The sequence below is a fragment of the Bombina bombina genome, chromosome 3 (assembly GCF_027579735.1).
Source record: "Bombina bombina isolate aBomBom1 chromosome 3, aBomBom1.pri, whole genome shotgun sequence".
Lineage (NCBI taxonomy): Eukaryota > Metazoa > Chordata > Amphibia > Anura > Bombinatoridae > Bombina > Bombina bombina.
The window spans coordinates 800,710,088-800,726,067 of NC_069501.1; the positions used below are offsets into that span (position 1 = coordinate 800,710,088).

Below are 15,980 nucleotides of genomic sequence, written 5' to 3' on the forward strand. Positions count from 1 at the left end.
CATCGGCAGCCATGGCGGCGGTCTTGGCCCTATCCCAGTCACTAACTTGTGTGATGGCCCCTGGGGGCCAGGTGCTGGGCTCGGCGGTCGCTGGGGCTGCCGGGGGTGGGGTGCGCAAACATAGAGTCCAGAGTGATGGCAGAGTGCCCAGCGGAGTCTGCCCCATGTAGTGGCGGTTCCCGCGAGATCTCCTCCGAGAGTTCAGAGGAGGAGGGGAATCACGGCCCCCATTTTGGGAGCAGTCATGACCGGGAGAGGACGGCCTCGCACGACTGAAGCCCCACAGGTAACTTGGGGAGGCTTCCGGTCGCGGGCAAGGCATCAGAGAGGCAGGCGGGGACCAGTAGGGGGTACTTACCCAGCGGTGGCTTGGCGGATGGTCCAGTTGCCAGGCAAAGTGTGAGTGGCGCAGTGGAGTCCCACGTGGGTAGGCCTGTGAAAGGTGTGCATGCGCGCACAGCGGTAGATCGCGGTCAGACTATGGGACCTTCAGGTGTAGCAGACAGAGTGGTGAGATCATCTGGGGGGTGCGTGCCCAGGACCTGTGTAGAGAAGGGCGGAGGCCCGCGGCTGAGGTGAGAGAGAGTGGTGCAGCGGAAGGGTGCACAGGTGGTATGGGCATAATAGAGCAGACTGGCATGAGAGAGGGTGCTGGGCAGATGTATGGGTGCGCGGGTGCGATAACAGAGGTTGGTAGGCCTGAGGGTACGCATGGTCGATTTGAGGCACAAATGCTGTATGAACCACATAGGGGTTGGGAACATGCGGGGATGATGCATGGCTATGAGAGATCAAATCAGTTCAGGACTGGGGGCCTTATGAGACAAGGAGACTTGATGTGTGATATGCAGTATGATAGGGGGCAGACACCGAGAGGTGTGCAATCACATAGTGGTGTGGACGAGGATATGAATAGGAGAGCCGTAGAGGCAGCGCTGCATGTAGTGAATACTGCTAGGCCCCCGTCTGGGTTTAGTGATCACACCCGGGAGGGGGCAGTACAGGAGGTGGTTATCAGAAGTGCTGTGGCTAACGTTCTTGGTATGACTGCTGGGGGGAGATAGGGAGAGGGGAGGGAGGGTGCTTCAACTGATGCTCCTCTCGTAGACCGGAGTACTCCCAAAGTTGTTTTGTCTCAACAGGTTCCTGCAAGCACAACAGCAGGGATGGATTCAAGTTCGACCAGCGCCCTAGCGGTGGCTGGGCCCAGCGGAGTCCAGAGTGCTGCTGTACCGACAGTCCCTTCAGGAGCAGAGACACAAGGAGATGGTGAGTGCCATGGACCAGAAACACAATGTACACTGACACGGGGTCTTCCACGAGCGGGTCAGGCTCTGATAGCGGGGAGGACCTTGGGTTAGTGGGGAAGGGGCAGCGCAGGATGTTTAGGTGGATCAAGAAGATGGCGGCGGCTCAAGCGAAAGACAGGGCAGGCGCTAGGAAACAGGCAATGGAGGTTCAAGGGGCGCAGGCTTTAGGGGCGCGATGGCGCCAGTGGGCTCGGTGCCGCGCAAAGTGGCGGCGCAAGGGGACACTTACCCCTGTTTAGTCCACTCGCTTTATGGCCATCTCAAATTGAAGCTCATTAAGAAGATCCAGGAGGGCAAATACATTAACGTTTTTGAGCTATCTCTAGACGCATTTAGGGCAAAGGAAAGAGCTGCAGATGGTTCAGGCCCGAAGAAAGTGCGTAGGCCGGAGACATACGAGGAATGGCTAAAATGCTTCCGCGTACTGGCCGCATGCTATGTGGACAGATGGCGTTTGCAGGGGCACAACCTTTTTAAGTACCAGGATACCATTGAGGATATCCATACTAGGTTCAAGGAAGGCGCATGGCGTGAATATGACATGGCCTTTAGGAGAAAGATGGTGGGTAACCCTCTGTTACACTTCGGGACACAAGATATGCATTTGTGGTCCAATCTGGGCATGGAGGGCAGCTACGACTACGGCCTTACGGGCTGAAACGCGTCAGAAATAGTTCTTGGGTGTCATCTACACACACCACCTAGCCCCCTTCTTTTATTGAGATTACACTTCCTTGGAGAAGTTTCTGTGACCTACAATAAAAGCTTTAAAGAAGTACTCTGGTGCAGTTCATCACTTTGTTATTCGGTGGAGGGCAGTACTGCCTCCCCCGTGGCGTCACGCCAGGCACCGCCGCGTCAGGGGGCATGGCTTGGCAGGAGGGGAAGGGAGTGCTGGAAATTCCAGGAGAAGCAGTGTGATAGGGGGAGCAGCTGCTCCTTTCGACACATCTGCAAATTCTGTGCAGAGCCCCATAGAGGAGAGGAGTGTGGGAAGCGAAAGGAACAGGGCCAGACCAAACTCGCTCCTAAGTCAGGAGTTACAGTCAAGAGCACCAACTCCGCTTAGGTTGCAGGCCATGTTGATATGGCTGGCAAACTACCCCGACAGGAGGGCAGCTGAGCTGCTAAGGTCGGGGTTGGAATGGGGTTTCCGTATCCCTGTCACTGGCAAGGTTGTGGGTTCTCCAGTGCATTGGAATTTAAAAACAGCCTACAAATTCCCACAGGCAGTGAGGGAGAAGTTGGCTAAGGAGGTGGCACTGGGCAGCCGTTGGAAGATCTGGTGATCTCACCATTGGGTGTGGTGCCCAGAAAGGAGGAAGGGAAGTTCAGGTTGATACATCACCTTTCTTTTCCAAAAGGCGAGTCGGTTAACGATGCTATTGACCCAGAGCTTAGTTCAGTGCACTATCAATCGTTTGATTGTGCGCTGGACGTGGTCAGGGCGTGTGGTCCGGGTGCACTGTTAGCAAAGCTAGACATCGAGTTGGCTTTTCGGCTACTACCATTGCACCCTTCTGCATTCAGATTAATGGGCATGAAGTTTGAAGGGGAGTATTACGTGGACAGGTGCTTGCCAATGGGATGCTTGCTGTCCTGTTCCCTGTTCGAGTGTTTCAGCTCGTTCCTTCATTGGGTGGTTTATAAGGCATCAAGTGGGGGAGCAGTGGCTCACTACTTGGACGATTTTCTGTTAGTGGGGAGAGATGGTTCCGCTGATTGCGAACAACTCATGGGCGTCATGCAGGATATGATGGCGCGTTTTGCTGTGCCGCTTGCGGACGATAAGACGCAGGGTCCGTGAACATGCCTCACCTTTCTGGGGATAGAAATAGACACGGTGCAGGCGGAATGCAGGTTACCTATGGACAAGGTGAATCGGATGTTGGCTGCAGTGCAGAGGCTTAGGGAACTGGTCAAGGTTCCCATCACGGAGGTGCAGTCACTGTTGGGCCTCCTGAATTTTGCGGGACGAGTTATCCCTATGGGAAGGGTTTTTAACCTTCAATTGGAGGGCCTTTTGAAGGGCCCTACCGGTCATGCGAAATGGGCCCGCATAACAGCGGAGGTCAGGGATGACCTGGAGGTCTGGGAAAAATTCTTGGTGAATTTTAACGTAGTGTGTTTATGGAGGAGTAGGAAGGTATCAAACCAGGCCATAAACCTGTACACGGATGCAGCGAGCGGATTCGGGTACTGGGCATATTCCATGGTGAATGGAGCGCAGATCCATGGCCGTGGGAGTGGATTGCCGTGGGTTGGACTAAAAACCTAACTCTGTTGGAACTATTCCCGATAGTGGTGGCAGTCGAAATTTGGGGTGGCAGGTTGGCCAATAAGTCGGTGGTATTCTGGACGGACAACCTGAGTGTGGTGTACGCCATTAACAGGCTGTCTGCGTCCTTGCCAGCAGTTGTGTGTTACTTGCGACATTTGGTGTTGCGCTGTTTACAGAGCAACATACATTTCACCGCCAAACACGTCCCGGGAGTGCAGAACGTTATTGCGGATGCACTCTCTCGATTTAAATGGGGGCAGTTTAGGAAAGCAGCACCCATGGCGGCATAGGAGGGGTTAACATGCCCTTCTTCTCTTTGGCAGTTGTTGAAGGTTGGGTGAGCATCCTTCCCTTGGTTAAGGCATCTTTGGTGCCAAGGACCTGGTCAGCGTACAAGAGTCACTGGGACAGCTGGGAAGCTTTCTGCCAACTCAGAGGTGTACAGGTACAAAGGGCTACAAGGGTACTGGTGTTAGATTGGTTGGCGCTGCTGAGGCGTGAGGGGGTCAGTAGGGCCGGTGCAAGCGGATGGCTATCGGCGATAGCCTTCTTTAATAAGGCGTTGGGTTTTGTTGACCACTCCGGAACCTTCCAAGTTAGGAAGGTGTTGAAGGGGTGGTGTAGGCTGGCCCCCCGTCAGAAAGATCGGAGGGAACCTATTACCCAGAAGAGATTGCGGTCGCTAGCGATGGGCGTGGCAACTGTGTGCAAGTCTGAATACGAGCAGCTTCTTTTTAGAACGGCATTTGCGGTGGCGTTCACAGGAGCTCTCCGGGTGGGAGAGCTGGTTGCGTCTGCCAAAGCGAATGGCTGCGGGGGAGTGCAGTTGGAGCATGTCCGTCTGACGGATGGGGGGCTCCTTTTGTTTGTGCACAGGTCCAAGACAGACCAGGAGGGTGCGGGGGCATGGTTGCCCCTTGAAAGGCAGGAATTTGAGGTTTGCTGTCCGGTGAGTTGTGTGGAGAAATACCTTAAGAAGAGGCCGGCAGGGGGAGAACTGCTCCTGATACATGAGGATGGTTCGGCTCTGTCGGTTTTCCAATTCCGCCGGGTACTGGCGAGAATGGCAAAACAGGCAGGGTTGGATCCGAGCAGGATTGCTCCGCATTCCTTTAGAATAGGCGCGGCAACCAGCGCAGCTCAGAGGGGAATACTGGCAGCGGAGATTAAGTGCTTGGGTAGATGGAAATCAACCCAGTATAACACTTATATCAGGCCAACTAAAGGGCATTGTTAGAACGCATACGTGGTATGGGTAACTATTACCGGGGTTTTTTTTTTAGTTGAACCCATGTTGTGAGGGGATGGTATTTCATGGTGGTATACTCTGTTTTACAAGGTATTGTAAATGTGAAAGTGCCTCCAGTTCGTGTGTGGATTGTAGGGCATTCATACATCCACTGGGCTCACCTCAGGGCGTTGCGGTCGCCGGAAGGACAGCAACTTGGATTCCCAACGTCCAAGGCAAGCTTCCGGTGGTTAGGGCGCAGGGGATTGTTGTGGGCCAATTTGCCGGCGCTCTTGCAGGAGGCGCACAGAAGATGGGGAGGGCCTAATGTTTTAGTGCTGCACCTTGGCGGAAATGATTTGGGGGCATTGCCCGCGCTGGATTTAATTAAAAGAATGGCAGCGGACATGCACTGGATGCACACTTGGTTGCAGGATGTGACTTTGGGGTGGTCTAATGTAGTTGCTCGACTGCATTGGCGGCACATTGTCACACAGAGGGCTGCATATAATGTGCGCAAAAAGGTTAACAGGGAGATGGGAAGGACGGTCACGGGCCTTGGGGGTTTCGTGATAAGGCACGAAAGTATCACGGCCGACAAAAGGGACCTATTTAGGCCTGACGGAGTCCACCTTACTGATGCTGGGCCGGATATGTGCCTAAAGGACGTCAGGGGAGCATTGTTGAGGGTGGTTAACTGATGTGTGTGCTGATCTGGTTAATATTGCAATCTGTTAATATTGTTATGGTTATGTTGTTATGTTGTTATAAGATTATTAATTAATGGGTTCCTGTTGGTTTATTGGTGGCAAGAGTTCGCCTGGCTCTTGTGGCGGGTGGTCAATGCCCTGGGGAGCGGGCACAAAGAGAGAAGAGTGACGGTCCTGGAAAAGGGAGGGGTTATGCCCGCCAGGCACCAGCCTGGGGGTCCTCTCCCTCGCAATTGGACCGAAGACCTCTCAACATCACAGCTCTCTCTGCGTGCCATGGGACGTGACAGACGGGTGTCACGCTGTAGGTATCGAAAGGGGCCGTGACCATCTGCTAGTAGGGGCTAGGTTAGGGTGAGATGCCGCCAACGTTTAGGATTACGAACTTGTTGCCAAGTTTCGTTGCTAGGTTGATTAAGTGCCTAAGGGTAATCAGACTAACGCTTAGGCACTAGTTTAAAGCGTTTATTTAATAAACGTGAACCGCGACCGGTTCTTTCTCCCAAACAAGTTGTGTGTGTGTCTTATTTATAGATAAGGTATTAGACAGTAAGGAGGATGGAATAGATGGTTTAAACCTTATGACAGTGGAGGGCCCTCTAGTGGGCCTGTAACAACATTAAGGGATTACCAACTTGAAGTCTGGAGAAATGCTAAGTTGTGTTGCTACAATGTTGCAAGTGGATAGGCGGTGTTTGTTCTTACCTTTATAGGGTCCTGCAGCAGTGAGTTCAGCCTCTTTCGGTTTCCAGACTTCAAGGAGAAGGTTTCCCCGCCCACCCGTCCCTGGAAGAAGTGAATGGCGGCAACAATGCGGCTGAATAGGGTGAGTTGGCTCGGCGGGGGTAGGTTTAATTGAGGTAGCCCTCAGTAAGACCAAGCCTTTAATGTAGCCATCCACCCCTGTGGTTGGGTTGTACGATTCGGCCGACAGGGGTCGCCTTACTGGGTTGGTTGGATATGCCTCAGCGGGCGGGTGGTCAATGCCCTGTGGAGCGGGCATAAAGAGAGAAGAGTGACGGTCCTGGAAAAGGGAGGGGTTATGCCCACCAGGCGCCGTCCTGGGGGTCCTCTCCCTCGCAATTGGACCGAAGACCTCTCAACATCACAGCTCTCTCTGCGTGCCATGGGGCGTGACAGCTGGGTGTCACACTGCAGGTATCGAAAGGCGCCTTGACCATCTGCTAGTAGGGGCTAGGTTAGGGTGAGATGCCGCCAACGTTTAGGATTACGACCTTGTTGCCAAGTTTCGTTGCTAGGTTGATTAAGTGCCTAAGGGTAATCAGACTAACGCTTAGGCACTAGTTTAAAGCGTTTATTTAATAAACGTAAACCGTGACCGGTTCTTTCTCCCAAACAAGTTGTGTATGTGTCTTATTTATAGATAAGGTATTAGACAGTAAGGAGGACGGAATAGATGGTTTAAACCTTATTGAAATGCCCGAGGACTGGCATTGAAAAACATTGCCCTAGCTAACTATCATCATCAAATGATGTGCTATTACAGTTGTTAAATGATACCTAAAAGCATAATTCAATTACCTCAAGCACACTTATAAGCAGTTACATCTTAACTTGACATTTACTTCTATTCTTATTCTTTATATTTTACATGGACCTGAACATTAAAAATACTGTCCATGACAGTTAAAGAATATGAAACAGTGCTCCTTTAGTAAACAAAAATATATGTTAAATCAAAGTAAATCTAAAAATAAGATACAGATTGTGTTTAGAAACAGCAAACATCTTACTTGTTTTCTTGCAAAACAAGCACTGAAATCCTCAATGTAGCCCTTGCCTACAGCTAAATAAGTGAGCAGGCATACTGAAATCTTAAGTTGCATTCTGCCTGTTCTGAGCATTGGGAGAATCTGACTTTATGTCTCTCTCTCTAGCTTTTACGGAATAGTAAACCAGCTCATGTTAAAACTTCTAGAGTATGACAATATTCATGCCTTCTTGTACAGACCATAACCCCCTTGTGGGCTGTGATAGGAAGTTATGGACACTGCATAAATGAAGTTACAAAAAATAAAATAAAAGTTAAATCCTTTTAAAATGATGAGTACATATTGCAAAAATTTCTATTACAAATAAAACACTTCTTAGTGCTTTTTGTGTTACAATTAAACAGACACTTTTATATCCCTTCAAATAAAACTTAATAGGTGGTAACTTTCTGAAACCTGATTGCCTTATATGTCTTAAAATAAATGCCTTTGGTTAGGTATCAAAACTATTTTTAATGCACCTATAACAAACAACTGTGTCTTAGCCCAGTGTGTAGAATATTAGACTCGACATTCGATGATCAGAGTTAATAGATTTAATCAGATAAGCAGATTTAATTCTAACTCAGATTTACAAAATAATCAGCTAAAGCAACATTCTGTAAAAATGCAGTAGTGTAATGAATACACCAGACATTAAAGGAAATCTATAAGTTCATTAGAGGTTTTTCATTTTATTCAGGGGGCTGATAAATTGTTTAAATAACAACCAATATTTTATGTTTCTTTATTTTCCTTGAACAGAATTGAAAATGTCCCACTGAAGCATACATTTTATAAGGCACAAATATATATTTATTGTCTTATTTCAGTACATGAGGCATATCTAGGTTATCTAAAGTTAAATGTTATTATTAGACGTGCAGGGCAACAAAATTGTTTTGTCCAAAATATAAATTTTGGATTTTCCATGTGGTTTATTTAAGCAGAATTTTGGTCTGCGGACGTTCAGCTTGTCGGAATATTTGGAAAAGAATATAATTCATAACTAAATTTGTTCAATGCTATTTCCCAAAGGGAAGCCAATAGAAAACTAATTTTAACAAAAACAACTTACATTATGGAATGAAAATAATTGGAAGAACCTACCTTTCAATGCTAACAACGACAGGATAATTTAGAATAATAACAATAATTTTTTTAATGATAATTCAAAGAATAATTTTAAATTTAAAGCATTCGCTCGATAATTAAAGTAATTCCAATGAATCCTTCACAATTACTACCTTTTTCAACCAACCAATTTTCTCACCTCTTTCTAACCTTTTACTTGCCGACCATACAATCTTTCTATACCATCTCTTTTTCTGCATTCTCTCCTCTCACACTTTGCGCTGTCATATTTTTTCATTGCACTCCACATGTAAGCAGTGGGGAAGCTAGAGTGGCACTATGGTAAGGTACAGACCTGGAGTAAAATTAGTATGGTTGAAAGAAAATACTGTTCCCACATTCCTCACCTTCCAACTCACTTGTTCCATAAAAAGTTTGAAGTTATTTTTAGAGATTCAATTCAGAGATCTATTTACAAAGACCTTGTGAAATTACTTCAACATGAACAAGAGCAATACCTCTCAGTAATGCTCCATCTTAAACAGAAGTAAAAGATCTCTTTTGAAAATTATACGTTGGTGGTGAGAATTTCAGAAAGATGCACAATGGTATGGGATGTGTATCAGTAATGTACCATTTTGTCCATTTCTATTCCTTAACTCATTTGTACTCCACATATTTGCAAAGAATCTTATCTGACTTACTTTCCCCAGGCTGATGTTTTCATCATGATCTCCTGCTGCAATGCTATGGTGGAATGAATTTTGGAGCAGCCGAAGGCTATCCATGCTATGGCTGTTGATCAAAATTTGGGATTGGGAGCCCATTATGCAGAGATGAGAGGCCCATGATTGGTTAATCATAAAGCCTTTTAAAAATGTCATAGAGAACTTGATATAAATCACTTCCAGTCTAGATCAAGTCATACCCTGGTTCAAGTCACTTCTTTTGCAAGATGGATGCCTTCATTCAAAATTGTTAAGTGGTTCTTGGTGGCATACTAAGGGCTGATGTAGTAGCACTTGCCAGAAGGCTGAAGAAGCAGCTGAAAAGTAATATGCGGAAGCATCTGGAGATACTCCTGCATTCAAAAAGTTTTTACTTAAAAGCTTGCATCCAGATGTAAGATAGGTTGTAAAGAGTAATTCCATGGACCATAAAATCAAGTGAAATAACTGATCATATGTACATTTTTTCACACAGATTTGTATTTAGTTGTCACTAAAGAAGAAAATATTATTTGGCAGACTTAGAACTCTGTAATGAAATCATGTACAGCGAAAAGTGGAGAGTTTATCTATGGGTTTTTCATACTGCTTACTGATCATAGGCCCTTATCAACTTTATGGACTATAAAATGACAAGGTCAAACAGGAAACCACATTGTTAGATGGACAACTAGACTATTTTTACATATGAAATGGAGTACAGGCCAGGAACTGACAGCTGGCTTCCTGACCCACTTGACTTTGCTATCGCCAGATATCGCAATGGAGGATGATGTAGAAGTTGTTGCACTTCTTACAAGAACTCTCACAGCAGTAACATACAAATAAATTACAGCCTACATTCATAAATCTTCCTTTATGATGTACTATTAGTAGAGGTAAATATAAATAAATAGTGAATGTGCGAAAATGAAGGTTACAGTGGGAGTATCAAGTTATTAGTCTATTTAGGGATATCCACACTGAGTCTCCCTAAAAGAAGACTGAGAAAAATAGTATCATTATAATTCTGTTAAAGATTTTTAAAACCAGAAAGTAATGGCCAAGAGGCTACTCATATATATTGGAGCTAAAATTAAAGCCTGATATTCAAAAACTCGCTGGCATGGAGAGAAATCATACAAAATCTTTGCAATTTTTTTAAGACGTTGTATTGTGATGTACAGTAGGAGCTGCTGTTTCACATAAAGAACATTACATGTCCAATGGCCTCGCCATTCTGCTTGAGCAGCAAGGTTTTCAATACCAGGCCCTTGGTTTCGCACATCTGATATTATATCGCCAGGCAGCCAGCATTACCATGTCATCACCTCCCACATTAAAAGGTGAATAACATTTATTAAATTAAATAAAAAGCCACAAAATCATATGCAACAATTAGTTATAAAGGGTACACCACAACATTTTATTATTTTTTTTAAATGGTCAGGAATTATTTATTATTGGTATACAGGATTAATTTACTGCGTGTGTATATATATGTGTGCATATATATATATGTGTATGTATATATATATATATATATATATGTGCGTGTGTATATGTATATGTATGTATATATCTATATATATATATCAGCAAAGTCAAAGAAAGCACTCACTGGTCTTCAGATAAATCATCAAAATAGAATTTTATTAGTGACGTTTCGGGACAAACAGCGTCCCTTCCTCTGACCAGAAGCACTCACTGGTCAGAGGAAGGGACGCTGTTTGTCTGAAGACCAGTGAGTGCTTTCTTTGACTTTGCTGACTTAGAACTCTGTAATGAAATCATGTACAGCGAAAAGTGGAGAGTTTATCTATGGGTTTTTCATACTGCTTACTGATCATAGGCCCTTATCAACTTTATGGACTATAAAATGACAAGGTCAAACAGGAAACCACATTGTTAGATGGACAACTAGACTATTTTTACATATGAAATGGAGTACAGGCCAGGAACTGACAGCTGGCTTCCTGACCCACTTGACTTTGCTATCGCCAGATATCGCAATGGAGGATGATGTAGAAGTTGTTGCACTTCTTACAAGAACTCTCACAGCAGTAACATACAAATAAATTACAGCCTACATTCATAAATCTTCCTTTATGATGTACTATTAGTAGAGGTAAATATAAATAAATAGTGAATGTGCGCAAATGAAGGTTACAGTGGGAGTATCAAGTTATTAGTCTATTTAGGGATATCCACACTGAGTCTCCCTAAAAGAAGACTGAGAAAAATAGTATCATTATAATTCTGTTAAAGATTTTTAAAACCAGAAAGTAATGGCCAAGAGGCTACTCATATATATTGGAGCTAAAATTAAAGCCTGATATTCAAAAACTCGCTGGCATGGAGAGAAATCATACAAAATCTTTGCAATTTTTTTAAGACGTTGTATTGTGATGTACAGTAGGAGCTGCTGTTTCACATAAAGAACATTACATGTCCAATGGCCTCGCCATTCTGCTTGAGCAGCAAGGTTTTCAATACCAGGCCCTTGGTTTCGCACATCTGATATTATATCGCCAGGCAGCCAGCATTACCATGTCATCACCTCCCACATTAAAAGGTGAATAACATTTATTAAATTAAATAAAAAGCCACAAAATCATATGCAACAATTAGTTATAAAGGGTACACCACAACATTTTATTATTTTTTTTAAATGGTCAGGAATTATTTATTATTGGTATACAGGATTAATTTACTGCGTGTGTATATATATGTGTGTATATATATATATGTGTATGTATATATATATATATATATATATATATATATATATATGTGCGTGTGTATATGTATATGTATGTATATATCTATATATATATATCAGCAAAGTCAAAGAAAGCACTCACTGGTCTTCAGATAAATCATCAAAATAGAATTTTATTAGTGACTTTTCGGGACAAACAGCGTCCCTTCCTCTGACCAGAAGCACTCACTGGTCAGAGGAAGGGACGCTGTTTGTCTGAAGACCAGTGAGTGCTTTCTTTGACTTTGCTGATGAATTTCCCTACAGAGCACCATGGCAGCTGATGGTATTTGGTGAGAGTGCATATACCCCCTCTTGTTCTTGGCTATATATATATATATATATATATATATATATATATTTATATATATATATATATATATATATATATATATTTATATATATATATATATATATATATATATATATATATATATATATATATCATTATATTTACTTCATGAATTTTATAATTGTTCAAAATATATGGTAAAAATAAGATTAAGGTAAAACAACAAAGGAAAAGAACAGAATAGTCAAATCAAAGCAATTTATATAGACATAACACCAATATCCCATTAATATAATGGTTCAATACATAATAGAATTTGTCAAGGTTTTAAATATATTACACTATGGGCCCCATGTATTAAGTGGCATGGGGACAAGCAGCTCAACTTGAGAAGTTGTCCACACGCCTTCACTGCATATAGGCAGTGGATCTGCCAGCCCCTTCTCTTGCATGACTAATTGCATGAGACAAGGGTCTGTCTATCAGCAAGTGAGTTTGGGGTGATTTCTCTTTGCCACCTCAGATGTGGCGAAGAGCGTAAGAAGAAACGATCTAATGATTGATGTTTCTAACATTGTGAGAAGCAGACTCGCATGTACGATCCTGCCCTGCAAGTGATATGAAGCAGCTAACGCGACTTTGTACACGGAACCCATAGTGACAACTTACTACACTTTGAAATATGTATTAAACCATTCAAAATATATTTTTAGTCTACCAAATAAGTTTGTAATTCATAGAAACATAGAAACATAGATATTGACGGCAGATAAGAGCCATAGGCCCAGCAAGTCTGCCCGACCTTACCTAACAGTATAAGCTTATCTAGTTCGTAGGATAGCCCTATGCTTGTCCCATGCATTTTTAAAGTCCCCCACAGTGTTTGTTGCTACTACCTCTTGAGGAAGTTTATTCCATAAATCAATCACTCTTTCTGTAAAGAAGTGCTTCCTCAAATTACTCCTGAATCTACTACCCTTTAGCTTGAGCTCATGACCCCTTGTTCTTGAATTTTCCATTTTATGTAAAATACCCACAGCCTCAGTTTTACTAAACCCTTTAATGTACTTGAAAGTTGCTATCATATCACCTCTTTCCCTTCTCTCCTCTAAGATATACATATTTAGGTCATTGAGCCTATCCTGGTAAGTTTTATTTTTTAGACCATGTACCATTTTGGTAGCCCTCCTTTGCACAGATTCAAGTTTGTTAATATCCTTCTGAAGATATGGCCTCCAGAACTGCACACAATACTCAAGATGAGGCCTAACTAATGATCTATAAAGTGGCATAAGAACCTTACTATTTCTGCTGCAAATACCTCTACCAATACATCCAAGCATTCTGCTAGCCTTACTCGCTGCATTACTACATTGTTTACTAAGTTTTAAATCATCTGAAATAATAATTCCCAAGTCCTGTTCCTCGTCTGTAACAGTCAGTAAAGTGTCATTGAGTCTGTAATTAACATTTGGATTTTTCTTCCCTAAATGCATTATTTTACACTTTGCTGTGTTAAACTTTAGATCCCAGTCGTTTGTCCAATCCTCCAATTGTTGTATATCACTTCTCATTTTGTCTACCCCCCCTGGAACATCCACTCTGTTGCAAATTTTTGTATCATCTGCAAAGAGACATACTTTCCCCTGTAGCCCTTTGCTGATATTGCAGATAAATATGTTAAACAAAACAGGCCCCAGAACTGACCCCTGAGGAACACCACTAGTAACAGCCCCCTCTGCTGAATGAACTCCATTTACTAAGACACTTTGTTTTCTGTCCTTAAGCCAGCATTCCACCCAGTTCACAATTTTTGAATCTAGACCAAGGAGATATAGTTTGTGAATAAGTTTATTGTGTGTGACGGTGTCAAATGCTTTGCTGAAATCTAGATATGCTACATCAACTGCTCCTCCCTTGTCTAATACTTTTGTTACATAATCAAAGAAGTCAATTAGATTAGTCTGACATGATCTCCCTGAAGTAAAACCATGCTGATTTTGGTCCTCTAGATTGTTTGTCTTTATGTAAGTCATAATTCTTTCTTTTAAGAGGCTTTCCATTAATTTCCCTACTACTGAAGTTAAACTAACTGGCCTGTAGTTGCCAGATTCTTCTCTACTGCCCTTTTTATGAAGAGGTATTACATTTGCTATTCTCCAATCATCTGGGACAGCTCCTGTTAATAGTGACTGATTAAACAGATCAGTTAATGGGACAGTTAGCACTGATCGAAGTTCTTTTAAAACCCTTGGATGAATATTATCAGGACCCACTGCCTTTGTAACATTTATTTTTGATAATGCTAACAAAACCTCACCCTCTGTAAAAAGATTACTGTTAAGCTTGTTTCTATTTTGCGTAGCATCCCTTAATGTAGACATTGCATCTTCACAATCTTTAGTGAAAACAGAACAGAAGTAATCATTGAGACAGTCTGCAATCTGCTTATCTCCTTCTATTATTCTACCATCAACTGATTTCAATTTTACTATTCCTACCTTATTTTTTCTTCTTTCACTGATATATCTAAAGAATGTTTTGTCCCCATGTTTTACTGACTGTGCTATCTTCTCTTCTGCATGAGCTTTAACCTTCCTAATTAACTGCTTAGTCTTTTTTTGTTGGAGTCTCCATATTTTCATATCATCATCTGCTTGTGTGTGTCTGTAATTTTTATAAGCTATCTTTTTTGTCTTTACAGCATGTGCTACTTCTTTGGAAAACCAAATTGGTTTCCGCTTTCTTTTACTTTTACAGACATGTCTAATACAGTGTGCGGTTGCATCTAAAATGGCACCTTTCACAAATTCCCACTGTTCTTGAACCCCTGTAATAAGAGTTTTCCCCTTTAAATAGTTTTTTAGGTATTCTCCCATTAATGAAAAATCTGCCGTCCTAAAGTCTAAAACTTTTGTTTTAGTCTGGGTGGACAGTTCCTGAACATGAATACTAAACCAAACAGATTGATGATCACTGGATCCTAAGTTCTCACCTACAGACACATCTGAAACTGTATCACTATTTGTAAGTATTAGATCTAATATAGCTTCCTTACGAGTTGGTTCCTTGACTAATTGTTCAAGTGATTCCCCTAGCAGAGATTCAAGAATATACCTGCTTCTAGCCGATCTAGCAGAAGGAATCTTCCAGTCTATATCTGGCAAATTAAAGTCCCCCAGTACTATAACCTTACCCTTCATGGTCATTTTGGTTATTTCATCTAATAACAGATTGTCCAGTTTTTCATCCTGCAATGGAGGCCTATATACAACCCCTATTCTAAAAACATTTTTATCTCCAATTTCCAAAGTCACCCAAATACTTTCCACCTCATCATTTGTTCCTACAATTTCAGTAACCTTTATATTTTCATTTACATACAAAGCAACTCCTCCACCTTTCTTTCCTACTCTGTTCTTTTTAAATAACCTGTATCCAGGTATGACTATGTCCCAGTCATGCAAATCATTGTACCATGTTTCTGTTATAGCTACTAAATCCAAGTTGTCCCTAGTCATTATTGAAATGAGTTCAGGTAATTTATTTCCTAAGCTGCGAGCATTTGTGCTCATGGCACGAAGAATTTTTCTACTAGAATTTCTAGAATTGTTACTTGGACTAACAGTTTTGGCATGCTGTGGGGGGCAGGTGGATATATTAATGCTACCCCCCTTTATTAGTTTAAATGATTTCTAATAAAGTATTTGAACTCCTCTCCCAGATACTCTGTTCCTTTAGCATCCAAATGCAAGCCATCTCTCCTAAATAACCTAGTATCTTTCCAAACAGAGCTATAATGGCCAATAAAACCAAATCCTCGTTCCCTGCACCACTTATCTAAC

At 42.8% G+C, this 15,980-nt stretch overlaps 1 protein-coding gene and 1 pseudogene across 2 annotated transcripts in view; one reads left to right on the forward strand and one right to left on the reverse strand.

Annotated features, from left to right (window-relative positions):
• Window positions 1–450, reverse strand: part of LOC128651462 (TBC1 domain family member 24-like) — a 53,761-nt pseudogene extending 53,311 nt beyond the window's left edge.
• Window positions 1–15,980, forward strand: part of GABRG3 (gamma-aminobutyric acid type A receptor subunit gamma3) — a 1,437,912-nt gene that overhangs the window by 265,809 nt on the left and 1,156,123 nt on the right. The window lies entirely within an intron of this gene.